Source organism: Castor canadensis, chromosome 6, assembly GCF_047511655.1.
Source record: "Castor canadensis chromosome 6, mCasCan1.hap1v2, whole genome shotgun sequence".
NCBI classification, from domain to species: domain Eukaryota; kingdom Metazoa; phylum Chordata; class Mammalia; order Rodentia; family Castoridae; genus Castor; species Castor canadensis.
In genome coordinates, this window is record NC_133391.1 from 988,245 (window position 1) to 1,015,788 (window position 27,544).

General features: G+C 62.2%; 1 protein-coding gene and 1 long non-coding RNA gene across 4 annotated transcripts in view; one reads left to right on the forward strand and one right to left on the reverse strand.

Annotated features, from left to right (window-relative positions):
* Positions 1-3,750: 3,750 nt before the first annotated feature.
* Positions 3,751-6,368, reverse strand: LOC141423967 (uncharacterized). The gene is made up of 3 exons (XR_012448728.1): positions 5,871-6,368; positions 4,856-4,951; positions 3,751-4,602 (listed from the first exon to the last, which is right to left on the reverse strand). It is a non-coding gene; the product is annotated as an uncharacterized lncRNA (long non-coding RNA).
* A 2,485-nt stretch (positions 6,369-8,853) lies between these two features.
* Elfn1 (extracellular leucine rich repeat and fibronectin type III domain containing 1) overlaps positions 8,854-27,544 on the forward strand; it is a 35,318-nt gene continuing 16,627 nt past the window's right edge. Inside the window, exon 1 of one of the 3 annotated variants that reach the window (XM_074075383.1) lies at positions 8,854-8,896. The gene's annotated coding sequence lies outside the window, so the exon portion shown is untranslated. Of the gene's footprint in view, positions 8,897-11,926; positions 12,360-12,729; positions 12,842-27,544 lie in introns of those variants that run through there. The other 2 variants (XM_074075382.1, XM_020152059.2) reach the window with 2 other exon arrangements.

Genomic DNA, 27,544 nt, shown 5'->3' on the forward strand with positions numbered 1-27,544 from the left:
ACCGATGCGGCCACCGCCAGCATCTGTGCGTGGAACGGCAGAGGAATGTCTAATGAGAGCTGCGAGTGGCCCGCCACGGCGCGCGGCCAGGACAGATGGTCTGTCATTGCCCGCTTTTATTAATCGCTCGCTCGGCCTTGCCGAACCCGCCGAGGTCTCGGCTCTTCTGGAAGGGGACAGGCCCTTCATTTAGCTCTGCGTGCCTCCCGCCCGGCTGCCTCGGAGGCCGTGGACATTTTTGGCTCAGTGGGGTCCCCGGGGTACCGGGCTGCTAGGCGAGGGGAGAGGGGCAGGTGCAGCCCGGCTCAGGCCCAGACCTGGGTTTTGGGGTTTTGGGGGCTGCAGACCGTGGATTCTCAGGACCCAGTGTGAGGCCTCCTCAGCCTCCAACCTGAGTGAAGCTGGGCTCAGCCGCCGTCCACCTCGGCTTCACGCTCCCATCTGTGAAATGGGGGTGCAGGACCCTCTTATGGGGTGCTCCCCAGGCAAGAGCTAGCCAACCCCCAGGGTCTGCTGCCCACGGATGGGATCCAGACTGCCGGCACTGCTGCTCGGTGGCTGCTGGTTCCACCCCAATGATGGACTGGTGTTCCGAGCATGGCGGCACACACCTGTAGTCCCAGCCACTTGGGAGGCAAAGGAGGGAGGATCCCCGTCTAAGGCCAGCCCCTGTCAAATAGCAAAGACCCAATCTGGAAAATAAACTAAAAGCCAAAAAGGTCAGGCGTGTGACTAAATCGGAGGAACACCTATCTAGCAAGCATGAGGCTCCGAGTTCAAATCCATCCTCACCCCCCAGGACAAAGAAGAGAAAGGAAGGTGTCCCAGGGCTGGAAGAGCCCACCTGGCCATGTGGCCCTGTCTGGGCGACATTCAGCTGCGTGTCCCTCCCGGCCAGGACACTGAGTCTCCAGCTGTGTGTGGCCCTTTAGCCAGGGCTGCCGGGAAGACCCGGGGCTGCCTGTCAATAAAGCGAATCTCTGACCGTTTTTATATCTTGCGTCTGATCTGCTGCCAGCCCAACGGGAGCCCCAGCTCGACAGGCTCCTCCGGGGGACCGTCCTACACAGGGGGGCAGAGGGTACACAGTGGACCCCACGGGCCCTGGCTCCACACCTGGCTGTGACCACAGACACCCAGTGTGGAGTCAGGGAGGCCCGGCTCTGTCAGTCAGCTCCGTCTCCTCTGTGAGGACAGAGCCCGAGGGCGAGGCGGCCACGGAGGAGGAGGCCGGAGTGGGGACGTAGACAAGCCAGCACATGGCGGGGGTGGGAGGTTGTCATTATGACCTTGGCAGTACCGGGATTTGAACTCAGAGCCTTGTACTCGAACCACATCCCAATCTTTCTTTTTGTTCTGGTAATTTTTGGAATGGGGTCCCCCAGCTATACCCGGCTGGCCTGGAACCTTCTATTGACGCCTCCCTTGTAGCTGGGGTGACAGGCATGCACCCCACACCCAGCTTTTTATAGGTTGAGACGGGGTCTCGTGAACCTTCTTCCTGGGCTGACTTTGAACCGGGATCCTCCCAATCTCAGCCTCTCAAGTAGCCAGGATTAGTGGCGTGAGCCACTGCACCCGGCAGGGGTGCATTTTATTTGTACCAAGAATTTTATTTAAAAGCGGGGATGCAGGGACCTGGGTGGACAGTAGAGGTCATGGCCTTTGGGGTACAGGCATGGCTCTCTCGATAAACTCCCCAATTCCTACATTAATTAGTGCTTTCACAGTGGCCTGGGGGCTGGACAGGGCCGCGGGCTGGGCTGAGGGTGTGGGGTCAGCAGGGCTTGGCTTCTGCTGGGTCCAAGGTTTGCGGCTGGAGCGTTGACCCCCGAGCTGGAGAACTGCAGAGGCAGCGGTCACGACCTTGACCATGATCCTGGGTGGCTCTCAGGGCCAGTGTGCCTGGAGCCAGGTGGACCAGGGTAGCTGGGCTCTGACCTCAGGATCCAGGCAGACCAAGGAGGAGGGAGGCCATGGTGGTCTTCCCAGAGGAAGCCTCACTGATGCTCCCCGCACGCTCGGGGCCGCCTGGCCCTGACTCCCGGGAGGGGCTTGGGGTCAGCGACCTTCCATGAGAGCGGGGCCAGGCCCCGGGGAGGCAGAGGAGCCGAGGGTCCAGCTGGCACACCCTGCACGTGGGGCGGCAGGACCTGGGCGCAGCTCCTGGACACTGGGGGCCCCTGCCCCCCCAGGTCGCCCTGTCTTGACAAGGAGCCCGACAGGACGGCCAGGTGGTGGGGCCATGTTTGGGCTAAGCCGAGGCCATGGAGGGGTGGGGACGGCTCGCCAGAGCAGAGGGACAGGATGGTCACCCCTAGATCCATCAGAGGCGGTGTGGCCTGACACGCCTCCGTTTTGACTCTGACCTCCAGAACCGTGGATGGATGGACGCCTGCCTAGCCGCCTGGCGTGTGGCAGGCCCAGGACACTGGGGCAGGGCTGGTGGCCTGAGGGCTGTGGCTGCCACCCCAGCACCCCGACCTGCACCCGCAGGCCCCCCCGGCCTGTCCACCCTGCGCCCCGAGCTCGGCTGCGGTCAGCTGGACGCGGGTCACCATATCCCGCGCCCCTGCACATAGAGGCCGTGGCTGAGCGAGCGCCTCTGGGAAGGGCCCGGTTCCAGAGCGCACCAGCCTGCCCAGGTGACGGTGACCCCGAGGGCGGCAGTGACACGTAAGGAGCGGGAGGGACGCAGAGTCCAGGGCCACGTGCACAGGTGGCCGCTGACGTCCCCCACCTCCTGGCCTCTCTCTGGAAGGTCCCGGGTTCCCCATGGCCGTGTGTGGGAATGCTCGGGCCTTCCTTGTCCACTCCTGGGCATCCGCTGCCCCTCAGGAAGTGTCCTGCTGGTTGGCACTGTGTTTAAGAGAGAGGATGCCTCCGTGCCCGGTCGGTCCACTTAAAACTCACAGCTGTCCTGCTTGCTGATGGAACGAATCACAGGACAACGGAGCAGCCGGCAGCCGGCCATTTGCCCTCAGTGCCGAGGACAGCGGCCCCGGCCTTCAAGAGGCAGGGGAGGAAGGGAGGCCCGCTGGCCTCACCCGGCCCACCACACCCCTGCAGTGCCAGGGCCTGCAGCCCCTGTGTCCCCAGAACACGCAGGACGAGCACCGTCCATCCTTCTGTCCTCTGCGCTTCCTCCCACCAGCCTCCACGCAGGTGGCAAACACTGACTGGACATGACCGTGTCCCCCAGCTCTGCCCACCCTCCCCAGGGAGGAGGATGCAGTGCGTAACTTATGTGGAGAGGGGTGGAGGACAGACAGACAGAGAGGCATGGAGCAACGAGAAGGCTGTGGGGTGCAGACCACCGTGCTCGGGCCTCACCGGAAAATGACGTCCAGCCCGGTCCGGTGCCGTCCGCCCGTGTGCCATCCCAGCCACTGGAGAGCAGGAGGACGAGGTTCTCAGCCGCCCGGGTGAACTAGTGTGCAGGTCCCCATCTCAACAAATCCAGCAAGGGGGAGGCCACCCGGGAGGTGGCCAGATGGGCAAAAGCGAGAGTCCTACCCCAAAATTAACCGAGGCAAAAGGCTGGCGGAGCGGCTCAAGTGGTAGAGCACCTGCCTCGCACATGCGAGGTCCTGAGTTCAAATCCCAGTGCTGCCAAAAAGAAAAAAACCTTAAAACTCTTTCTGCTGCAAACACCCCACGAGAAGGTGAAAAGACAGCCCGCAGCAAGAGGAAATATTTGCAAGTTTATTTGTCTAATGAGGGACTCGTGTCTAGAACATGTAAAGAACACTGACAACTCAATAGTAAAAAAAGATAAAATACCCCAGTTTTAAAATGGGAAAAAAAATCCCTGAATATTCATTTACCCAAAGAACATATGCAAATGGCCAAGGAGCAGATGATAAGCTGAGCCCTCGGGGAGATGCAAAGCAAGCCAGTAATGAGATGAAGCCACAAACCCGCTCCCACTCAGTTAAAAGTGACGAGAGAGGGCTGCCGGCGCTGGAGGAGCTGGACTGTCCACTGCGGTGGCCTGGTGAGGTGTTGCAAATGCTTTGCAAACAGCAAAAAAAAAAAAGCATTGTGGGTTCTTGAAAAAGTCACGGTTACCACGCGGCCATGTGTGCACAGGAAACCTTCCGGGGTGGTGGCTCCCGCCTGTAATCCCAGACACTCAGGAGGCAGAGATTGGGAGGATCACGGTTTGAGGTCAGTCCAAGCAAAAAAGCTGTGGAGACCCCATCTCACCCGATCGCCCGGCGTGGTGGCGCCCCGCTGCGACTGCAGCCAAGGGCAGGGACAGGTGGGGGATCCTGGTGCAGTTGCCCCCGGGGGAAATGTCAGACCCCATCGCGTCGTAACCAAAGGTAAGGGCTGGGGACGGATGGCATCAGGCTCAAGTCCTGACCTGCCCCGTGGGGTCGCCTTAATCAGGTCACGTCAGTCACACGAGTCACGTAGGGATGAGAGGTGACGGCTGGCGATTTGTCACTGTCACGCCTGCCTTCAGTCTGCATGGCACAGAATTCGAGACCCCTTTGCGGGGTCTACAGAGAAAAGTCGGTCTCGTTCCCAGACGGTGTCACTGTGATCCATTAGGACCGGCACAGTGACAATGCACGGGTCACAGGCCGTGGAGCCCTGTTGACAACCGTACAGAGAGATAAGCCACGAGTGACTTTAGAGAAGTGACCCTCTGTCCCCGGTCCCCGCACTCCCTAAAAGGGGTCCCTGCATCGTCCCGGGCACACACAGCAAGTCAATCGCCATCGCGCCGTCCCCTTTTGGTACATAATTTAAAAAAATGGCACCGCCTAGCCTGGTCTGCTCCCGGCTTTGTCCCCGAGGGAAATCCTGGGGCGCCCCGTCTGCACGTTGGGGTGTCACGACGCACCTGAGGTCCGCGTGTCTGGGGACGGCCACTGCTCAGCAAGTCACCTGTGCCCAGCGGTTCTCACTTGGCACCGGTGACAGGAATGAGGACGGATTCCTAAGAAACACGGTTTCCTGAGTGTCTTTGTCACAAGAGCAAAGTCACCGCCTTTGCTTCTGAGGCTCATTTGTCCCCTTTCAATTTTGTAAGGCCCCCCTTTCTCCCTCTTGCTATTTTTTCTAATTGATCCCTGAGGGCTCTTTATGTAGAGAGGAACGGGGTTTTTCCCCGAGATGTAAATGGGGGTCTTTCCATGTTCCCTTTATGGCTTTTTTTTTGTGGTGCTGGGATTTGAACTCAGGGCTTCACCTTGAGCCACACCACCAGCCCTTTTTTGTGATGGGTTTTTTTGAGACAGGGTCTTGAGAACTATTTGGGAACTTTTTGAGTTAGAGCCTCATGAACTATTTTCCTGGGCTGGCTTTGAACTGCGATCCTCCTGATCTCTGCCTCCAGAGTGGCTGGGATTACAGGTGGGAGCCACTGCACCTGGCTGTGGCTTTTGTTTTAAGCAAGTTTGTTGCTGTCACTGTGACCTTCTGGGTGATGGGGGATCCCCTTCCATATTAGTCTCAGGCATCTATCTTCCTTCTGTCCGGCCATTGTCTTATCTCAGTCATTTACTTGCAACCCGGCCATCCTAGTGGACAGAGGGCACAGGAGCCAGCTGTGGGGGTGAGGGGCAGGAAAGCCACGGGGTAAGCCCCATTTCCCAGCAGTTCTGCTGTCACCCCTCTGCCCGGTGAGAGTGGGGCGCTGGGACTCGGAGTGGATCAGCCTGGGGCAGAGAGCATCTCAGGATGCCCAGAGGTACAGAGGCCATCTGGACTTAAATCCTTGTTTGAGCACTGGGCATGGAAGTCCACGCCTGTAATCCCAGCTCCAGGGAGATCCCAACAGGAGGACTGTGAGTTCAAGGCCAGCCCAAGCTACATAGTGAGACTGTCTCAAAAAAAAATATGATTTGTCCCTTTACCAGTTTATGCTGACCCCTGGCCGGGTCCCTGAGTCCTGGACCCTCAGTTTTAGCAGCTGTGAAATCCAGCAGCTTTCTTGGGGTGTCGTGAGGCTGACGGGCTGACCAAGGTGCAAATGTCCAGTGACTTTCAGTTCAGTTTCACCACCGTCCCCCGGTGTGTCTGTGAGTGATGTGTGCGGATCCAGGGGTGCAGGTGACCAGGGCGTGAGGCCGGGCACCCCGTGACTGACCACAGCAGGTGCACCGGCCGTAACGTCACAGCCCCGACTTCAGTGGGGCCTCTGCCTGTCGGGGTGTCGGGCGTCCTGCCCTTCCTGTCCAGGGCGGACCCTCGTGAGGACTGAGGTGGGGGGTGTCCACGGGGGGGGGACGTCCTGTGGGTGCCACGCCACAGACTGCCCTTCGGTAATGTGTCTGCTGGGTGGCGTTCAGAGGCGGCAGAGCATCAGAGAGAGACAGAGAGAGATGGAGCGGGAGGAAAGAGGGAGAAACAGAGATGGGGAGAGAGGGGTTTGGGGAGAGAGAGAGAAAAACAGACGGGATGGAGAGAGACATAACAGACAGAGAGGAAGAGAGAGAGAGAGAGAGAGAGAGGGAGGGAAGAGGGAGGGAGGGAAACGGGGCAGAGAAGGGGAGAGAGAGTGAGAGAGAGAGAGAGAGAGAGAGAGAGAGAGAGGAAGGGAGGCGCCCTGGCAGACAGCCAAGAGCAGGATGCCTCACCTCCTCGCTCACCTCCTCCCTGCGGCTGGCCTGGGTCTCCCTTTGCCAGCAGAGGGATGTCCAGCCTTGTTGGAGGGCTGCAGCTGTCCAGCCAGGGCCAACAGGGCCTCCTCAGTCCCCTCCCGGGAAGCCAGAGCCAATTTCAACAGCTCAAAGAGCCGCAGAAGACATTAGGGGTGAAATACAGGACCGTGGTGTCCTGGCCTCTTGGGGAGCTGGGTCAGGACATACTGGGGAAGAGGACAGCGAGAAAAGGGGGGGTGTTTACCAGCCTGACCCCAAGGCCAGGCTCTCCAGAGGCACATGGACAGCCCAGAACGCCATGGCTCCATCCCTGACCAGCACCCTTGGGGTCCAGGAGTCCAGGGAAATGGTGAAAGACCCTCCTCCACCCCAGCCCCAATTGGGGTGTCCTTTTCCCTGTCTCACACACAGGACAGACGAGTTCGTCCAGGCCCAGGGCTGGAGAGTGTGGACTCTGGCAGCCAGGCACCGCAGGCTGGGCAGAGTTTATCCGCTGCGGAGAAGAGGCCAGCCCGGACCTGGGACCGGAGCCCGGGCGCACCCATCCCGGTCCTACAGCTGCACTGCTGGAGCCTCACGCGCCAGGCCCAGCCTGTTCCAGGAGCGACACCCCAGGGCGGGACCCCCCACCCCATCCCACCCCACCCCACCCTTCCCCGGGGTCCCCTCCCCTTCAATGTGGGCCCTTGGCACGGGCAGCGGTGCCACCACCTGGCTCTACCTTGGCCGGGGCAGCAAGGTCTGGGGCGCAGCTTGGGAACCGGTGCAAAGGGTCACCCCGGTGCTGCTGGGGTCCAGGACTCCACAGTTTCAAATGTGACAGCTGGAAAGCTGGCTCAGGCCATAGCCCGGCGAGGGCGCTCTTGAGCCTGATTTGGGATTTAAAAAATTTTTTTTAAATTTAATTAATTTATTTTTTATTAACCCAATGCAAAAGCTGAGAGCTGGGGAAGGGGCGGTCGGGAGTGAGAACCACCAGGCAGCTCTGGGGCGATCAGAGGCTGCCAGGGTCACCTCGGCTTAGTACCCAAGGGAGCGAGTTTGGATCCCCAAATAGAAGCATGGGTGGGACAGGGAACCTGCTACACCGAACCTTCCGGGACCTGCAAGATGCCAGGCTGATCTCGCGACCCCCGCCCTCAAACCTCCTCTCCTTCTTCCAGCCTTGGGGGTGGGGACGAGCGATGGGCGGAGACGGGCAAGGAGAGGGGGTCAGAGTCCTGGAGAGGGAGAGCAGCTCCCCGAGGACACTGGGCCTCAGAGGGCCTCGCCACCCCCGGCACTGCGCCCCACGGACCGCGCGCCCCTGCGGGCTGCGCTTGGGCACGGTGGGGTACGCGCGCGCCCGTACAGGGTCTGACTTCGGGTCAAGTTCCACGGTCCCCGCGTCCCCACGCGCGTGCACCTCGCAGCCTCACGTACACACCTCCCTTTCTCCACCAGGGTCTCCAACCCCATGACATTCCCGGGACTCCTGCTCCACGGGGAAGCCGCGGGGTGGCCGGGGGCGGGGGGCGCGCCAGGAGGAGGAGAGGGCGGGCGGGCGGGTGAGTGGGGTGGGGCGCATGTCTGCTTCTCTGGTTTCCCAAGCCGCCCCTAAGGCTCGCTCCAACTTCCCCTCCCCGTGTCTCCCCCCACACGCTCTCTCTGGGCACCACCTCCATCCCGGTCCCTGGTCCCGGGTCCCCAAGTCACCAGCGTGTCCCCCGCCCCCTCCCCGCGCGGACTCCCACGTTAAGCCCGGCTCGCGCTCTGAAAGAATGTGCTACAACCTCGCGCTGTCGCCACCGCCACCACCATCGCCACCACCACCGCCACCACCGCCACCGCGCCCGGCCCCTCGGTGTCACTGGCCCAGGGCTCCGAGCGCGCGGTCCCCATCGCCACCACCACCACCGCCGCCACCGCCCCGCGCTCGCCCGGCGCTTGACGCAGTGAGCACCGCAGCCCGGACCCGCCGGCTCCACCGGCTCCACCGGCTCCCTCGTCTCCTCCGGCTCCATCGGCTCCATCGGCTCCAGGGCGCAGGCCGAGCTCGGCTCCATCCGCTCCATCGGCTCCACCGGCTCCACCGGCTCCGGGAGGGGCGCGCGGCGCGGGAGGGGGAGGAGGTCTGTCTGGAGCCGGCGAGTCCCGAGGAGGACGACGACGAGGAGGAAGCAGGGGAAGCCACCACCACTGCCACCACCACTGCCACCACCACTGCCGCCGCCGCCACCACCGCCGCCACCTCCGCCGCGCTCCGCTCGCCGGACACCGAGCTCCAGCCCCCGGCCCAGGTAGGAAGGGGGCTGAGGGGACAGGGGGTCCCCTGTGCCCCAACTGTGGGGTGACAGGTCTGACAGGTCCCCCCACCCCTGGATGGAGGACAGGGGGGCGGGGAAGAGTCTCTCCAGGTTGGGTTTTATTTTTTTTGGGGGGGGAGCGCAGGGTCCCCAGCAGTTCGCACAGCCTTGGCCACCTCCCCGCGCCCTGTCCTGGGCATCTGAGTCCCCCCTGCCCGCCCCTCCGTGGGGCTTTGGATGCGGTGCTGAGTCTGTGGTTCCTGGCTCCCCCCACCCACCGGGTTCAGAGCTGGTGCACCCAAAGTTCTCCCTCCCCAGTGGCAGACTCTGGCTGGACAAACTTCCCTCCCCACGCCTCAGCTGGAAGGGCGAGGGCTTGTCCCCCCCATACACACACCCCTCGGTTAAGAGGCGCAGGGGGGACCCCCAAAGTTTGCAGAGCGCACAGAGAAGCAAAGGCGAGCTGGACAGGGAGCAGGGGAGGGGGTGCTGTGCACTGCACCCGGGTAGCCTGTGGCACCCCAAGTTGATCCCCCAATCTGAAAGCCGGTCTTGTGGTCCAGACGCCACTGGGCAGTGAGCCATGGGGGGGCCTCCCCTTCCCTGGGAGGATTGGTGGCCCACCCCCTCTCCCAACTGGAGTCTGGAATGGGGGGGACTTGCAGGACCCATGCCTCCACCCCAGCCAGGCCACCGGGTTGCTGCTTGTGGCTATTAATAGGTGCCCAGCGATCTGAGCTTCTCCCGGCTGAGCTGGGAAAGTGGGTGTCGCTAGGCATTGGCTGTGGGTTGGGGCAGGACCCCAGCCAGAGCTGACCCCTGCCCAGCTCTCAGAGTCCCCATCCTGTCCATCCTTCCTCTCTGTACCCTGCTGAGCTCCTACTCTCCAGCTTCAGGGTGTCACCCCCCCCCAACTTTTTCTCTTCCCAAACTGCACGGTCTGGACTGTGGCCACCCGTCGTCAAGGGCCCGGGCTGGACTTGGGCTATCTGAACACCATTCCTCCTCCTCTTCCATCTCCTCCTCGTCCATCTCCTCCTCCTCCTCCTTTTCCTCCTCCTCCTCCTCCGGGTGGGTGTGAGGACTCTGGGGCCAGCCTGCGGTGACCAGACTCAGGTCCTGGTGACCCACTGCCCACGCCAACACATCCTTCCGCCCCCATGGGTCCATGGCCACCCCATCCAAGGGGCATGGAGGAAGTCGCTGGTGGGGGGGCGGCTAGGGGGCTGTGGATAGCAGAGGGGTCTGTAGCTCCTGGAAGGTTTTGGGGTGTACCTCAGCTGCAGATGCAGGAAGAATGCCCTTCCTTCCAGCTTCGCCTTCATGCACCCTGAGAGCTCAGTACAATCCACTGCCCCTCCACCTCGCCCCCGCTCCACCCCAACGCTCGGGTCAGAGCTGGAATGGGGTCTGACATTTGGGGGACTCTTTCTCTTCTCATCTCGGGGTCTGCAGAACCCAGCTCCCCCACCCTCAAAGCAGCTTGGAGATCTTTGTCCCCAGAGTGCGGCCGCCGGTGCTGCCCCCTCCCATTAACTCCCAGACCCCAACGCCACACAGGTTGTGCATCCTTTTTGCTGCTCTGGGGGAAAGACAGGGGGGCATGGAGCCCGGCGGCACTGGGTCCCTGACAGATGTCCTCACCTGGGTGCCTGCGCCTGTGATAGAATTACTGACTTACACACAGGCCTCCGATCTGCTCGGCCAAGAGGGAGGGACGACCCCTGGAGGGTCCGAGACTGGTGACCGCCGTTGGTGAAGCCTCCCTTGGGGCGGTGGGCACAACCTGAGGACCTGACCCCCTGCCTGCCACCCTCACCTCCAATTGCCCCTCCTCCCTAGGATCTGGGCCCTTGGCTTTTGCACGGGCTGAGGACCCTCCCGCCCCTCAGCTGACCTCTACTGCCCAAAAGGCCCTCAAGCCTGAGTGTACACATACTGACCTCCCCAGTGGGGCAGTTTCGGGCTCTTGGACCTTGGCCTCTGCTGATTCGTTCCCTTGGGCAAAGGGGCTCTCCTGTCCTGCGCCTGGGGAGCTGCACAGAGGTGGAGGCATTGCTCTGGGCTGGTGCCCAGCACAGTGCCGGGTACACAGGTGACACCCATCAAAAGCCTAGGACTCCTTCCAGAGCCCCAGCTGCCCTTTTCGCGCAGGCCCGGGGGAGCCTGCAATTCTGGGGAGTCAGCCATCTCTTCCAGGGATTCGTCTTTCCACTTCTGCTCGATCCCTGCACAGGGCTGGCCAGACGAGAGGACCTTCCACGAGTGACCAGGGGGACTTGGGGAGACGCTCTCTCTAGGTGCATCCACAGCTGGGGAGGCCTCTCGGACCCCCAGCAGGAAGGAAAGGGTGTCCTTCACCTCCCACCCTGGTCACTGGACTCAGGCCTGGCATGTCCAGAAGTGCAGTATTGATTGCCCTTGACCTGGGGCCTGGCTGTGACAGCAGTCCAGGTTGGGGCAGCTGAAGGAGAAAAAGGTGAAGCTCGGATGCCCCCAAGGACCCAGGTGCCCTTCTGTGTCTCACCCGACCTCAATCTGGGATATGATTCCATGACACTGGCTTTTATCCTAGCACCCCCACCCCCTTCTTAGCACCCATCCAGCTGGCAAGACGAGGCCACACAGCCTGAAATTCCTGAATTCGGCCAGTGCTCTGAAAGACCTGGCAAGGGAAGGCAGCTAACAGCCCACGGCCCCATCCCCGCTCTGGGTGGACCCGCAGTGCTGCCCCTGTGCGTCCACACGGGACAAGCCGGTGGTGTAGGCTCTCATTCACATTCTGTGTCTGGTCCCACACACTATAGGATTTATCTTGATTTGCAGTCTTCGAATTGAGTCAACTCTTTTGTATGTTCTGTGAATTGCCCAGCTGCTGGCGAGAGAGCGAGAGCGAGAGAGAGCAAGAGCAAGAGAGAGAGGGAGAGCGCAGAGCGTGCCGGGGGTACTGAGGCCGGGAATCAGCAGCGGGCAGGAGGGGGGGGGGGGACAGGAAGCAGGGAGGGGACGCCTGCAGGGACAGGAGCTGCCTGAGGAGAGGACGAGTGGGTCAGGAGCCCAAGCGGACTCATCCAGGGAAGGCACTGTCAGGCCATGCTGACCAGAGTGAGGAGTCCAGAAGGCTCAGATCTGAGGGTCCAGGCAATCTTTGGGCTCCATCTCATAGGGGCCTCTCCTGACTCAGTTTCCCTGCCTGCCACTTGCGGGGTTGCCGCACAGGCAGGTTGTGGGTGTCACACTAAGCCAGAAGAGCCCCCCACACCCACCGGACCCCCAGAAGTCATCCCAGAGGTTGGGGTGAGAGAGAGAGCGTGAGTGAGAGTGGAGGAGAGGAGAGGTGGGAGGGCAGTGGCAATCCTTGCTCCGCGCGCCTCCTCCGCCTCCAGCCCTCCAGGATTTGGGTTGGACCCACCCGGATCCTTGAGAACCTTTTGGCTTTTTTTTTTGCGTAAACGTGGTGAGTTGAGGGGTCGGAGCCCAGGGCTCAGCCAGGCAGCAACCGCCCCTTCCCCTCCTTCCCTTTTCACTGGGATGCGCCTACGGGGGACGGCGGGCAGGGTCCCTGCGCCCCTCAGCGCGCGCGCGCTCGGGGACGAGGCGGAGGCGCGGCGGGGGGGAGGGGAGGGGAGGGGGAGGGGTGGGGGAGGGAGCGGGGGGAGTGGAGGAGGGGGGGAAGAGGGAGGAGGGGGAGGGGAGGAGGGGGAGGGGAGGAAGGGGAGGAGGAAGGGGAGGAGGAGGAGCCGATCCCCCCCAGTGCGCGCGGCGAGGGGCGGGGCGCGCGCAGATCGATGGGCGAAGCCGGGGAGGAATTTCAATCTGAGAGCGAAGTTGGAGCTTGAAGGACGGTGGTGGTGGTGGCGGAGGTGGTGGCGGTGGTGACAGTGGTGGCAGTGGTGATAGTGGTGGTGGCCGCGGCGGGCGCAACCCCGGGACGGCTAGGTAAGCGCGGAGCCCCGCAGCGTCCGAGGGCAGCCCGGAGCCCACAGCCCTGGAGGAGGGGGGTGGGGGGTGGGAACCGATCATGGGACATTGCTGTCCCCCCTCCATACACACGGGACGTTCCTGTCTCCCCCCCCCCGCACCCCTCCCCAAGTCAGCCCGCGCGCCCCCGCGCGCCCCCGTACGCCCCCCGCCCCGCGCGCCCCCCCGCTCCCCGCGCCCCCGGCAAAGTTGGAGCAAGTTGGTGGCCGCTGCGCCCGGCTGGCTCTAGGGGTAGAACCGGGTCGGATCTGGGGTTCCCTAGTCATCACACAACCGCCATCGCAGCCCCCCAAGAACCTCTCCTTTCCCCCCTCCCCACCGCACCCCACCCTGTCCATCCCCCTACCCAAGTCCTTCCTGCAACCCCCCTTCTCCTCCATCTCCATCTGTGCCCCTCAGTCAGTCAGTCAGTCAGTCAGCCCTCCTTGGCGATGTTTGCCGGGCACAGGGGACTGTCCAGCCACACACGGGGGAGGCCACTTTCCGTTGTCACAAGCCCCTGGCAGGTATGGGACTGGGGGACTTTGATACCAGCGTGGTGGCCCCCCCCCCCACCATGGACCCGTCCTCTGGTCAGTTGTCTGGTCAGTTCTCTGCAGCATGGGGGAGGGCAAGTAGCTTTCCCCAATCTGACTTCTTGTGGCTCTGGGAGGTCCCCGGGGTTCTATCTGCACCCCCTTTTCCTCCACAAAGAACTGGTGCCTCTGAGATAAAAAACAGCCTCTTCCAGGTACCAGTTACGCGACCTTGGGGCAGACGTCTCAGAGCCTCAGTTTCCATATCTGTAGAATGGTGACATAATTAACGGTCATGTCTTTTGAGAAGAGCGAGTCGGGGGGCCTTTGCCTCCAGGCTTGGGGTGTGTGTGTTTTGGGAGGTGGTGACCCCAGGTGCCTCTCACCCCCTTAAGACGGGTTGGGGGCCGTGCAGCAACCATTCCCAGGAGATCTTGGGGTTTTGGGGGGACAGAAAGGACACAGAGCCAGGAGCAGGTACACAGGATGAAGGTCCCCACTCTGTCTCTCCCAAGGGCTCCTTTGTAGAGCTGCCCTCCCCAGCCTCCAAAAACCCCAACCCCTCCACCCAGTCCTAAGAAGGCTCCTGTCACTTCAAAGCCACCAAGTAATCTTATGTTTTGTGCCTAGCCGTTCCTCTGGCCTCCTCTGTCCCTCCAGGTCCTTGCTGCTGTCATCTTTTTTATTTAGGAAAGGGACTTGCCAGTCCCATCTCAGGGTTGTGTGCCACCTCCCCAAAGATGGAGGGACAGCCTGCACGAGGCCCAGATTGCTAGAGAGGACGTCCCTGCACCCTCTGGATTTGAGGGACTTTGGAGCCTGGCCAGGACCCCAGTGGTTGGGTCCTCTGGTTTTTTTGGGGGGCACCTGGTGGCCCGGGAGCTCTGTCCCCTCCTACTGTGTAGAAGTCCCTGAGTGAGAAACCTGGTAGCCATGCCGTCCCTGTCCCCTCCCGCTCTCTTGGGCGCCGTGCACCCGGGCAGTGACAGTGGCAGCGACAGTGGCAGCGACAGCCAGCTTGTGAGAGCATCCTGTGTCATGATACAGCAGGCCCAGCTCAGGCAGTTCGTGACTCCGAGAAGTGCAGAGACAGAGGGACAGACGGGACCGCACCTTACCCTGACAGACCTGGGGTGGGGCAGGGCGGGGGGGACGCTGAGCAGAGGATGGAGGAAGGGAGAGCGAAGTCCCACCACCCACCTCCCCGGAAGGGAGCCCTCCGAAACCCCAGAGTTCCAAGGCGCTTGCGTGCAGCTGTCCCCACTTCTCCCTCCCCTCAAGGAGCAGGTGGCCGAGGTCCCCCTGGGGACCAGCGCTGGGAGGAGGGCCTGGGTTTGAGTCACACCCCACGGGAAGCCTTGGACCTCGACTCGGGAGTCGTGCAAAATTCTGACAGATTTGGAGCCCCTGCTCTGTGTCCTGTCTGTCTGTCTGTCTCCAGCACAGGAATCTCCTAAACGGTTGGGAAACCTGGCTGAGATCCCCAGGTCGCAGCCCCCAGGCCCCCAGCCTGTAGTCCCTGTACCCCCGAGGGACGCCGTGCGCAGGGGACCCAGTTTCTGAGTGGCGTGGGGACTTTCTGAGCCGGGTGCCCGGCCTGGGGCTCCAACGTGTTTGTCTGCAGAAGCAAACAGGCCAGCCCTGGAGCCGTCCGCAGGACCCGGTGGCGGGGCCAGCAATTCCTGGGCGTCACCACGGACGTTGGATACGTTTGTCATGTTGTCCCCCCACCCTGTGGTCCTTCCTTTTTTGTTTTCGGTACTGGATTTGGTTTCTGCCAACAGAGCCTCAGGTGTCAATGCCTTGGGTGGCTTTTGTTGACGTGGCCAGTGGTGAAGCCACCACAGAGGACTTTGACGTCATTCATCCCAAGCTGGATGGAGACACAGAGGCCCAGGTGGGCAGGACGTGGTCCAGGGTTGCACAGTGACCCCGGCTGTGTCCTGCTCTGTTTGTTCAGAACAGGTTGTTTGGGTACGGCAGGAGCCACCCGGTTGTTGGGGACACCTGTTCCCCCTTCGCTCCATGCTGGCCGGTGGCCCCAGGGATGGCAATGCTGCACCTCACTGCAGATTTGCCTGGGCATCGGGCTCCGTGGACCCCACCCTGTCCCCTGAGGCTCTGCCAAGCTCTCCGTCGGCCACCCCAGAGGGGAGGTCAGGGGCCTGACACGTGGCACGTAGGTTCCTTTCCCACAGAGATCGGTCGGTTCCACCTCGTTCTTCAGAAGCTCCACCATGGCCGGGGTCAAAGAGCAGAGTGAGTGGTGGACCTGGGACCCAGGCCTTGCTTCCTCCCCTGCAGGGCCATCCCGGGCCAGGCTGGGCTTGGTTTTGGAGGAGGGCTTTAAGGAGACCGAGTCCGGCCGGAGCCGGGCAGGACCGATGTCCTGGGTGGGCAGGACACAGGAGGGGCTGAGCCTGGTTCCCCTGTGTGTGGGGGGTGAGCAGGAGCAGGTGGGGAAACTCACTGCACAGCAGCCCTTTCCTTGCCTGTGTGGCCACTCTTGGTGGGGCCCCAGAGTCCCGATGACCCAGCCTCCCTGGTGACAACTCACAACCTGTCTCTCCTCAGGGTCTCCCCGCCGGGGACCAGTCCTGGTTCTCCCTGCTCCCAGCTTGGGGGAGTGGACAGAGGAGGGTGGGGTCAGGGGACAGGGCTGGAGGGTGCGACTGCCCCCCCAACCATGGACGTGGGCTTCAAACACGGCTGCCCTGGGCGTTTTTGCTGCAGACATGTCCACCCGCCCTCCAGGGGTGGACTCCCGGCCACGAGGACCTGGCCCCCTGAATGGAGGGTCTGGTCTCTCCATTGCAAGACCTTGGCCCCCCAAAACTGGGCTGAGGCTTGGAGGAATGGGGTCAGGCAGACCACAGCCCGGCCACTGCAGCCCCTGTGTTTAACAAACAGGGAAACCGAGAGCCAGGTTGGAGCAGGCAGAGTGTCCGGTCACACTTGTCCCCCACCCTGATCTGTCACCTCAGCGTGGAGAGGGCCAGGGTCTTTTCAGCCCCCTCAGCCTGGCTCCCCCAAAACCCTCAGCCCCGGAAACCCACCTCTGCCGTCTGCCCGTCCAAAGGGCCTGCCGGTCACCGAGTTGACAGCCTTCCACCGGCCTGTCCCCCACGGGGTGCCCAGGCCCCGAGTGCCACCCCCGTCTCTGGGGATCCTGCCGGCGTGGGAATCCCAGGAGCTGAGCGACAGCCGGTGGCCGCCATCCGTCCTGCTTACCCGAGTTTTATTTTGGGCCAGATGAAAGTCAGTCACAGAGGCCGACGGCCAGCCACCCGCCCACCCCTGGTGGACACCTCCCGGCTGGCCTTGGCCGGGGACAGCATGGCCGGAAGGGGCTCCCGGCCCCCTGGCCGGGCTCTCTGGGTCCTTGGTGGACGCACACGGGTGCTGAGAAGGAGGCAGAGGCCTCGCCGCGTCCGGCTGGGCTCGGCCAGCAGCAGCCGTGTGTGTCCACGCTGTGTTGGGGACACTGAGGGTCTTGACCCCTCTGTGATTCCTGAGTCCAGGGCGGGGTCTCTGGTCCAGGATGAGGTCGCCCTGGGCAGGGGGTCCAGGTGGTGTCGCCTGTGACCTGGGTGGCCGGGTGTGACCGTTCCCCTCGGCCTCCCCCTGTGAGAGACGTGGCTGGTGGTCACTGCAGACCCGGAACGGGCGAAGCGGCTGTGCCACTGCGGGCGTTGTCGCTTTGGTCTCGTGGCGTCCAGTCGGAGGGATGGGGCCGCCTCTCGGGCAAGGCCAGCGTGGCCGGGCCAGTAGGGGAGGTCACAGGTCAAAGGGTCAGAGTTCACGGGAAGCCGTCCCGACTGTAAGCACAGAAAGCTTTTTGGGGCCGAGTGGGACTGAGACCCGGGTTTGGGGACCCCGTGGGTGGCCTGAGCGGGGAAGGTGACCACACTGGTGCTGGAGAGACAGACGGACGGCCGACTGACCGGTTTCCCCACTTACCTCCCCTGGGAACTGAGGCCCGGTCCCCGTGGGGAGCGAGGTGCCCACAGCCAAGCCCTCGTGACACACGGTGACATCTCGAGGTGCACAGGGACAAGTCCCCCACCCCCGGTCTCCTCGGTGCACCCGGCTGAGGTCCTGTCTGTGAACGTCCGCGGGGACACTGGCCACCGTCCCCTTCCACAGCAGGCAGGTGACGCAGGCATGAAGACGTCACCTGCCGTGGTTCTGTCCCAGCGGGGGTGGGGTGCGGGGTCACGAAGTCCTTGACGTCCCCAGCCTGCTGGGTCCGGTTGCTGCCCGGCTCCCGTCCGGGGGACCTGGGGACGAGACGCAGGTGGCCGACCGAGCGCTGGTCGCCTGACGGGCATCTCGGCTCGTTTGTGTGTCCACCTGTGTGTCCCCCGCTGAGCTGATGGCGGCCCCCAGTGTGGCCTCTGTCCTGAGACCCGACAGCTGTCATGGAGGCCAGTGTCCCACACAAGTCACCCCTGCCCTGTCCTGCCGCAGCCACTGGACACGGGAGACCTTTGTGCCCGTGTGACAGGCCGGCGTCTGAATCCTCACCCGGCCTGCAGGTGGGGCCATTTCACAGGCGAGGAGGCCAGGCCCACGTGACCCTCACCACCTCATCACACCCAGAGCTGGACCTTTCAAGGGGACAGGAAGCCAAACAGCTGGTGACAGGACCTGGTCACAGAGGAGCGAGTTGGCCCTGAGTGAGGAGCAGTTTGGCTCCTGGGTGGACCGGCCTCCATCCTCCATCCTCCATCCTCCATCCTCCATCCTCCATCCTCCATCCTTCATCCTCCACCCTCTAACCTCCACCCTCCACCCTCCATCCTGCATCCTCCAGCCTCCAGCCTCCACCCTCCATCCTGCATCCTCCACCCTCCATCCTCCACCCTCCAGCCTCCATCCTCCACCCTCCAGCCTCCAGCCTCCACCCTCCAGCCTCCACCCTCCAGCCTCCATCTTCCAGCCTCCATCCTCCAGCCTCCATCCTCCACCCTCCAGCCTCCATCCTCCACCCTCCAGCCTCCATCCTCCACCCTCCACCCTCCACCCTCCAGCCTCCACCCTCCACCCTCCACCCTCCAGCCTCCACCCTCCACCTTCCATCCTCCACCCTCCAGCCTCCAGCCTCCAGCCTCCAGGCTCCAGCCTCCAGGCTCCAGCCTCCATGCAGGCAGGCTGTCCCCTCCCCCTAGTGACCGGCCCAGGAGCTGCTCAAAGTGCAGCCTCCCCTGCCATGGTGCCTTCTGGTCACCCGCTTCCTCCCTGCTGACCAGGGTTCAGTATCCAGGACCCTTCCGTGTGGCCCCCTCGCCCCTGTGCTGCCCCTGGGTTCTTTACGAGTGAGTCTGCGTCACGGTGGACAAGGGACACAGTGCACGTGGAAGTGATGGACAAGTGACCCGGGGCACCTGGGTAGAAGCCACCTTGTCACGGACAAGACGGGGAGGAGGTCTGGGAACCCTGGGCCACCCCAGGCCAGCCAGGCCAGGGAAGAGGACGTGTGGAGGATGAGGCCCGGGGGGAAACTGAGGCCCAGAGTCTCCTTTATCCCCCAAGAGCCTGACCAGAGGTCGTCCCCTGTGCTGGGGTGACTCCCACCGGGGTGACATTTGGGGTCACGACACAGAACGAAGGCCACATGGCCCTCCTGGTCTGGTCCCCTTCCTGCCCTCGGCCACACCCCCACGTCCTGCTCAGGTGTCCCCTGCCGTCTCCCCAGCCCGCCAGGGACCTCCCGATGGTACCGGAGCCTCCAGAGAGGGAGAGGGAGGAAGGCAGGACTCGGTGCACAGGGGCTGCACAGAGCCGGACATCACGGCTCACAGCCAGGACGCAGGGCCTCTGATGTCCCTCGGCGGCCCAGTCGCACCTCTTTCACCCCGAGCTCACTCTGCGCGGGTCCGTGAACCCCAGGCAGCAGGGCCACCGCTCAGCTGGAGGGGTCCAAGGTCATCAAGAGATGGATTTTTTGCAGCTCTGGGGTTTGAACTCGGGGCCTCACGCTTGCTGGGCAGCCCTTTCTGCTTGCAGTTATTTTTTAGGTAGGATCTCGAACTTTCCTCGATCCTCGCTTGCAGCTGGGATTACAGTGTGCACCTCTGTACCCAGCCTGCCGGTTGGGATGGGGTCTCACTGACTTTTATCCCGGCCGGCCTTGAACGTTGTCTGAGTAGCTGGGATTACAGGCGTGCGTTACGGCACCTGTGTCCAGGCCATGGCACCTGTTCCGGTCGTAGGGTCTCTGCTTTCACCTGAGCGCCTCCCCGTGGGGTAATTTCTGCACCATCACGTCCACCAGCCGTCTGTAGTCACATGTCTCTCGCGGGTCGCCAGCGTCTGGCCGCTTTCCTGCTGTAGGATTTTTTTCTTTGGAATTCATTCATGGCGTGGAGTGCGTCGAGAGCTATTTTTGATGGCTGAGTAGTAGTCCACTGTACCATTGGGCAGTCGTTCGGGTATTTCCGGTGTGGGGTGCGATGCGTCAGGCAGGTGTTTGGTGGCTGGCGTTTCTCTTGGGAAAATTGTTCATTTAAATCCTTAGTGAACTTAGTACGGCCCAGCCTGGATTACAGGCGTCCTTGCAGGTGTGCAGGGGGGGATGGACATCTTGAGTCATGTCCACAGCCTCCCACGTTCCTCCCGGACCATTTTTAATGGGTTTGTGTTTCAAAATTATTCAAAAGCACCGTGAGTGTCCGCCCAGACCCCACACGACTCCTTATCAGACATGGGACTCGCGAATGTCGGCCCTGGGGTTTGAACTCAGGGCCTCACGCCAGCTAGGCAGACGCTCTATGCTTGGGCCACAGCCCGGCCCTTTTTTTGGTTTGTTTGCTTTAGTTATTTTTCAGATAGGTCAGCAGCAGAGGCCGGCATTGGACCTCGATCCTCCTACCTACGCCTGGGATTGTGAGGTGCTCCACCACACACGGCCTGTTTGTCCAGATGGGGTCTCTATCACTTTTTGCCTCGGCTGGCCTCAAACCTCAGTCCTCCTCCCTCAGCTGGGATTGCAGGCGTGGGCCACAGCGCCCGGTCAAAGTCCATTTTTATGTATCACGTCTCGGTTACTGTGGCTTTGTGGCAAGTTTTGCAATTAGGTCGTATAAATCTGAATTTTCTTTTCTTTTTTGAAACCGAGTCTCACTACGGAGCCCAGGCTGGCCTTGAACCCACGATCCTCCTGCCTCTGCCTCCCGCGTGGCTGGGACTGCAGGCAAGCCTCACTGCGCCGGCCCTGCTGTTCTTGTTCCCTCGATTCCCTGCTAGAGACATTTTAATGTCATTTATTCTACGTTTCAACTCCTGGTTCAACACGGACGGCCTGCGCTCCCCATCGGTCGTTCGGTTTATTCGTCGTTCCCGTCATGGCTGCTTTGGCGTCTTTGCTTGTACCTAACACCCCAGTGACGGTGTTCGTTTGTTGAATGACTTCTTTCTCACGGGGTCTTTGCCGTTCCTTCCCGCACTTACAGTTTTGTGTTGGAAATCCGCTTAGACCGCGGCCTGTGGGGGACGCGATGCGGTTTTCACCCCGACGGCTGCAAATGTTCCTGTCTGCCGTTGTTTGTGGGTCCAGACCCATCTGCACGAAAGTGAGTCCACGTCCCCCCGCCGAAGGTGACACGGTGGCTCTGCTGGCTGTCCCTCCTCCGCTCCCCTCCCCCCTCGTCATCCCTCCTCCTCCATCCCCTCGTCCCCTCCCCCCTCGTCCCCTCCCCCTCGTCCCCTCCCCCTCCCCATCCCCTCCCCCTCCTCGTCCCCTCCTCTCGTCCCCTCCCCCCTCGTCCCTTCCCCCTCCCCATCCCCTCCCCCTCCTTGTCCCCTCCTCATCCCCTCCTCTCGTCCCCTCCCCCCTCTTTCCCCTCCCCATCCCCTCCCCCTCCTTGTCCCCTCCTCATCCCCTCCTCGTCCCCTCCCCCCTCATCCCCTCCCCATCCCCTCCCCCCTCATCCATCCCCCCTCGTCCATCCCCCCTCGTCCCCTCCCCCCTCATCCCCTCCCCCTCATCTCCTCCCTCATCCCCTCCCCCTTGTCCCCTCCTCCCACTGTGACTTGGTTTCTGGCCCTGTCACCACCTGTGTCCCCCAGCTCTGTGGCCACTCCAGGGCAGTTGGCTGCTGGTCCCCACACAGGAAGGTCACTTCCACTGTCCATGATGGATCTGCCCGGGGGGTCAGAGGTCAGTCGCTCAGGGACGGGGACGTCCCCTCCCCCACCTCGCTTCCTGCAGCCTCTCAGTCGGGAAGCTGCCGTGTGACGCACCGTGATGTCACGGTCACCTCCCTCTGTCCAGTGTCCACAGCAGATGCCGGTCCTGGGGACGGGTCCTGAGTGGGGTTCTGTGACAGTGGCCACACCCGCTGACCGGGGACGGGACACTTAAGTAACATGTAGCTCTGTGAAACAAGATGAAGTCCATATACGAACCACTTCCTACAAAGTGAGATGTGACCCGTGTCTCCAGTCCCCCGTCCCGTGTCCCCACGTCCCACCCCCCTTGGGGACACACGCCTGAACTGTGACGCACAGACGGGTTTTGCTGTGACCAGAACCACATGGTGAGTCCATCCAGGCTGCCTGCTTCCTTTCAACCCAACGCACATGCGATCTGTGAACACTGGTGCTGTTTGCCCATTGTCGGGGCTGTGTAGTATTCCACTCGGCTCTTGTAGTGTGAGTGCTTGGGTTGTTCCTGCTATTGGGGATTATGGGTAGTCTGCTGTCAGCGTTCCTGTTCCTACCTCTTTGTGGACTAAACGACGGGATTTTACTATGTTGCCCAGGCTGGCTTTGAACTTGTGATTCTCCTGCCTCTTTCTCCCAAGTGCTGGGATTACAGGTGTGTACCACCATGCCCGGCCCTTCCCACCACTGTGGTTTGCTAACAAAGGTGTGTACATTTGGGGTATGTGTGGTTTGTTGATTGCACTCTGACCCCGCTCTTCTGGGAAGGCCAGGTCCCACCTCAGCAGGGGCTGAGGCCTGGTGTGTCACAGGCACTGGAGGGAGACAGGGCGGGGTTGGTGGCCATATTGTCCATTGATGGCCCCTTATGTGGCCCGTGCTTGGAGAGAACATTCCAGAGAACAAGGCCTTGACCAAGTGCACACGGCCCTTGGCAGGCCTGTGGGGTCCCTGTGGTCCCACATCCCATAGGGATGTCCCCTTGTTGTCCCCCGGGTTCTAGGAATTCTACCCCAAGACTGGGGTCAGAGTCAAGGAAATAACACAATCAGTGTCCCTGAGCCTCTGAGCACCTGGTGTCTTGAGAGTGCACTGGGTCAGGACCTGGGCTCTATCTCTGCCCATCAGATTCTTGACTCAGGCTTCATAAATGGATGGATGGATGGATGGATGGATGGGTGGATGGGTGGATGGATGGGTGGATGGGTGGGTGGATGGATGGGTGGACGGGTGGACGGGTGGGTGGGTGGGTGGGTGGGTGGGTGGGTGGATGGGTGGGTGGGTGGATGGACGGGTGGGTGGGTGGACGGGTGGGTGGGTGGATGGATGGGTGGGTGGGTGGGTGGGTGGATGGGTGGATGGGTGGATGGATGGGTGGGTGGGTGGATGGGTGGATGGATGGATGGATGGGCGGATGGATGGGTGGATGGATGGGTGGATGGATGGATGGATGGTGGATGGGTGGATGGGTGGATGGATGGGTGGGTGGATGGATGGGTGGATGGGTGGATGGTGGATGGGTGGATGGGTGGATGGATGGATGGATGGGTGGGTGGATGGGTGGATGGATGGGTGGATGGATGGTTGATGGGTGGGTGGATGGGTGGGTGGGTGGGTGGATGGGTGGGTGGATGGGTGGATGGGTGGGTGGATGGGTGGATGGATGGTTGATGGGTGGGTGGATGGGTGGATGGATGGTTGATGGGTGGGTGGATGGATGGATGGTGGATGGGTGGATGGGTGGGTGGATGGGTGGATGGATGGGTGGATGGATGGGTGGATGGATGGATGGTGGATGGGTGGATGGGTGGATGGATGGGTGGATGGATGGATGGATGGTGGATGGGTGGATGGGTGGGTGGATGGATGGGTGGATGGGTGGGTGGATGGGTGGATGGATGGATGGATGGGTGGATGGATGGATGGATGGGCGGATGGATGGATGGGTGGATGGGTGGATGGGTGGATGGTGGATGGGTGGATGGGTGGATGGATGGGTGGATGGATGGTTGATGGGTGGATGGATGGTTGATGGGTGGGTGGATGGATGGATGGTGGATGGGTGGATGGGTGGATGGATGGGTGGATGGATGGATGGATGGGCGGGTGGATGGATGGGTGGATGGGTGGATGGATGGGTGGATGGATGGATGGATGGTGGATGGGTGGATGGGTGGGTGGATGGATGGGTGGATGGGTGGGTGGATGGGTGGATGGATGGATGGATGGATGGGTGGATGGGTGGATGGGTGGGTGGATGGGTGGATGGGTGGATGATGGATGGGTGGATGGGTGGATGGATGGATGGATGGGTGGGTGGATGGGTGGATGGATGGGTGGATGGGTGGATGGATGGGTGGATGGATGGTTGATGGGTGGGTGGATGGATGGATGGTGGATGGATGGATGGATGGATGGGTGGATGGATGGATGGGTGGATGGATGGATGGGTGGATGGATGGATGGGTGGATGGGTGGGTGGATGGGTGGATGGGTGGATGGATGGATGGATGGGTGGGTGGATGGGTGGATGGATGGTTGATGGGTGGGTGGATGGATGGATGGTGGATGGTGGATTGGGGATGGATGGTGGATGGTGGGTGGACAATGGCTGCCGCTGGATGTAGGTGTCTCTACAGGTCAGGAGGAAGACGGTGTCTCCATGGGCAAAGGCGTGGAAGTCGGGGAGCGTGGGGCCCCAGCTGAAGGCACTATAACCATATCCCACATGGCATATGGAGAAGTGGCCTGACTGTGCTCCTGGGGTTAGGCAGTAGCAGAAGTCAGTCTTGAACCCAGATCTACCTGAGCCTAGGCCCAGCTCCCTCTTACCTCCTCACCCCCAGACAGGTGGGGTTGCACTGGCCAGGCACCCCATGGGGTCACATGACCCCTGCAGGCAGAGGCCAATCTGTGCGCTCCAAGCGTGGGCCATGGATACAGGGGTCTGGAGTCCCACGCATGGCTGCCTGCCTGGGGTGAATTATTCCTGGCAACACACATTTATTGAGCACCAACTGTGTTCTTGAGTCTGGGCTAGCTCAAGAGCTGGGTGAGGCCCTGGGGTCCCTGACACCAGTACCCTTCCCAGTGTCCTCCTCTTGGATCAAGAGTTAAACGAGCGCCTCTCCCGACGTCTCTAGGCTGGGCCTGTGCTGTGCCACTTACGCCTGTCCACCCTGGGCTGTGGCTGTGTGTCCCACAAGTGGGCCACTCGGCAGTTTTCCTGGGGTCATGGGTGGGCGATGATGGGGGAGGGCAGGGTGGAGGCCAGCCTCCCCCAGAGGCCATCTTGGGGTGTCGCCAGGCTGTGTGCACAGCTGGGCCCGGGCGATGCTTAACTTTGAAACATAGACCTTCACGACTCATTAGGCCTCAGCGGCGTGGCCCGGCGCCTCGGGCAGTCAGGGACAGGGAGATGCCCGGCCATGAAGTCGCGGAGCTACTTACGGCCAATTCTGCATTCCCGGCCAGCAGCGTCTGCCGCCGAGCCGGGCCCAGCAGTGCCAAGCTTCGGTGCCCCAGGAGTGCCAGACGGGCAGGACAACTGGTGGGCCTCCTGACCCCGTGTCATGCCCTCCTGGCTCCTGCTGCCCCCTCCCAGGTCCCTTGTGCAGTCTGAGCCTCAGTTTCCCCTTTGCATGGTGGCACATATGCCAAGTGCTCATTCAATCTTAGAAGCTGGTGATAACTGTCCTCGAGGGTCACTGAGGTGTCCCGAGGGTATAGGAACGAGGAGCAGTGTCCCCCACCCTTGCTAGCCTGGCCAGGCCCTGTTGTCCAGCCTGCCAGCCAGGGCTGGGCTCCCAGAGTGTCCAGTAAGGGACTGGGCTGTCCCTGGTGTCCACTCCTTGTCCATCCTGGGGGTGGGGAGGACCGGGGGGGGGGGACACCAAGGAGGGGGAAGGGGACATTTGCCTGGAGCCCAGAAGTCGCAGCCAGGAAAAGCCAGACTGACGGTTAGAGGCGACCACAGCGCTCCAAACACAGAAAATTGCATTATATTGGCTTCTGCTCTTTACTGTCAGTATCAGATACCAAGTCACAGGAAGGAAGCGTGGCCTGGTGACCCGCCGGCCACCACCGCCACCGCTGCTGCCACCTCCACCTGCTGCTGCAGCTGCCTCCGTGCAGGGTGGAGGCTGGGGTGGAGGCTGGGGTGGAGGCCTCCGTGCAGGAAGTTTTCTGGTTCTTGGGGCTCTGCGCGTGCATGGGGGGGGGGGTCCCCCCAGTCCTCAGCAGCTCCAGAACAGTCCAACAGCTCTGTCACCTTGGACAAGTTCCCTTCGTTCTTTCGGCTTAACTGCAAACGAGAGATCCCCCATTCCCACTGAGGCCGTGGAGTTAACGTAGGAGCCCGGGACGGGGTGGGGGGGACCAGCTGAGCTGCGGCCTCCTTCCACCTGCCCTGCAGGGAACAGGGAGGACGCCCGCCCGGCCCCACCCTGCTCTGCTGCCTGGACTGTTTCTCTGACCCTCGGTTTTGCCCTCTGTACAGTGGGTACAGGTCACCTCCACATAGCTGTGAGGATGCACCCCCTTGGGGGCCCCCAGGAAGTGACCACCGTGCAGAAGAACCTTAGTGACGAGCGCTGGGCTCTGGGTAGAAGTGGCTTCAATGTCCCCAAGCCTTCTTGGGATGCAGAAGGTTGCAGGGGACGGGTAGCTCAGGAGACTTGGGGCTTGGAAGGGGCAGGAAGGAAGGGGCGGTGTCCCCTCGGGGACGCCCAGGACAGCGCCAGGCGGGGTGCACCTCTGCGGGGTGGGCGTGCGGGTAGTGTGGGCCGAGGCCCTGCGTGGCGAGCGCACGCCTACATGTCTGCGTGAGCTGTGGGGACACACAGCGCTGACCGTCCACTCCTGTGCCTGTCCTCCCGGTGTCCCCAGGCCGCGGTGCACCCACGCTCACCCCTCCTGCTTGTCCCCATGGCAACCTCCTGGCAAGGTGTGAGCAGGCCGGTGGGGGGGGGGACAGGTGACAGGTCCGCCAGGGCAGCCAGGCAGGTGGGGTTCCCCGAGCAAAGGCGACAGGCTGTGTGTGGGGTGACCTGTCAGAAGCCCCCGTCTGGTCCAGCCGTGAGACTGTGTTTAGCTTTGGACAACCCTGGGGACAGCCAGCCAGGGAATCCCAGCCCACTTTCTGGGTTGGGAGACACTCACTCCTGCTAGAGGGGACACACGCTGACCCCTGTCCCCCCCACCCCGGCCACCTCCACCTCCCCCATCTCCAGCACCTGGCTTAGGATGGGGGGTTGGTCGCCTTAAAACCTGTCCACCTCTGCCAGGTGGCTCCGTCCTTCCCCCTGTCACTTGGCTGGCGGTGGGGACCTTCCCCTGTGAAGTCACCCAGCTCAGCTGGCAGAGTTCCCATGGCAACCGCGGTGACGTCACAAAGGGCTGGAGGAGGAGGCTGGAGGGAGGAGCGGGTGAGGCCAGGAGAGGATTCCCTGACAGACAGACGCTTTCCACAGGACAAACTGATGTCCCTATGCTGGACATAGGACCCCCAACCCCCCAAAAAGCCAGCCCCCCCCAACGCTGGACAGCCACCTGCCCCGGTGCCTGGCCCCCACACTGTGGTGTCACTGTCGCTGTGCCCACTGGCCCAAGTTGGACGGGGTGACTTTGAGGCCCCTGTCAGCTGACCCTGTGGGAGACACCGGGTCCCCACTGAAATTGCTTGGTCTCAATCCCGGGGGCTCCCTGACCCTGCTGTCCACAGCAGCAGCATAGGGACCTCGGGGTGCCCCGTCCTGAGGGGACAAACTCCAGCTTCCCGTCCCTCTCTGCCACGATGACAAACACAGTCAGTGCCGTGGAAGGGGACTTTGCACACGGCCCCTTCCTTACAAGATGGCGAGGCAGCGCCAGGCACAGCACTGGGCCAGGCTGTGGACACGGGGCTGTCCCGAGGGCAGACGGCTGTCGCTGTGCAGTTGGGTCGGGAGTGTAAGATCTGGAGCTGTTGCTAAAGGACCGG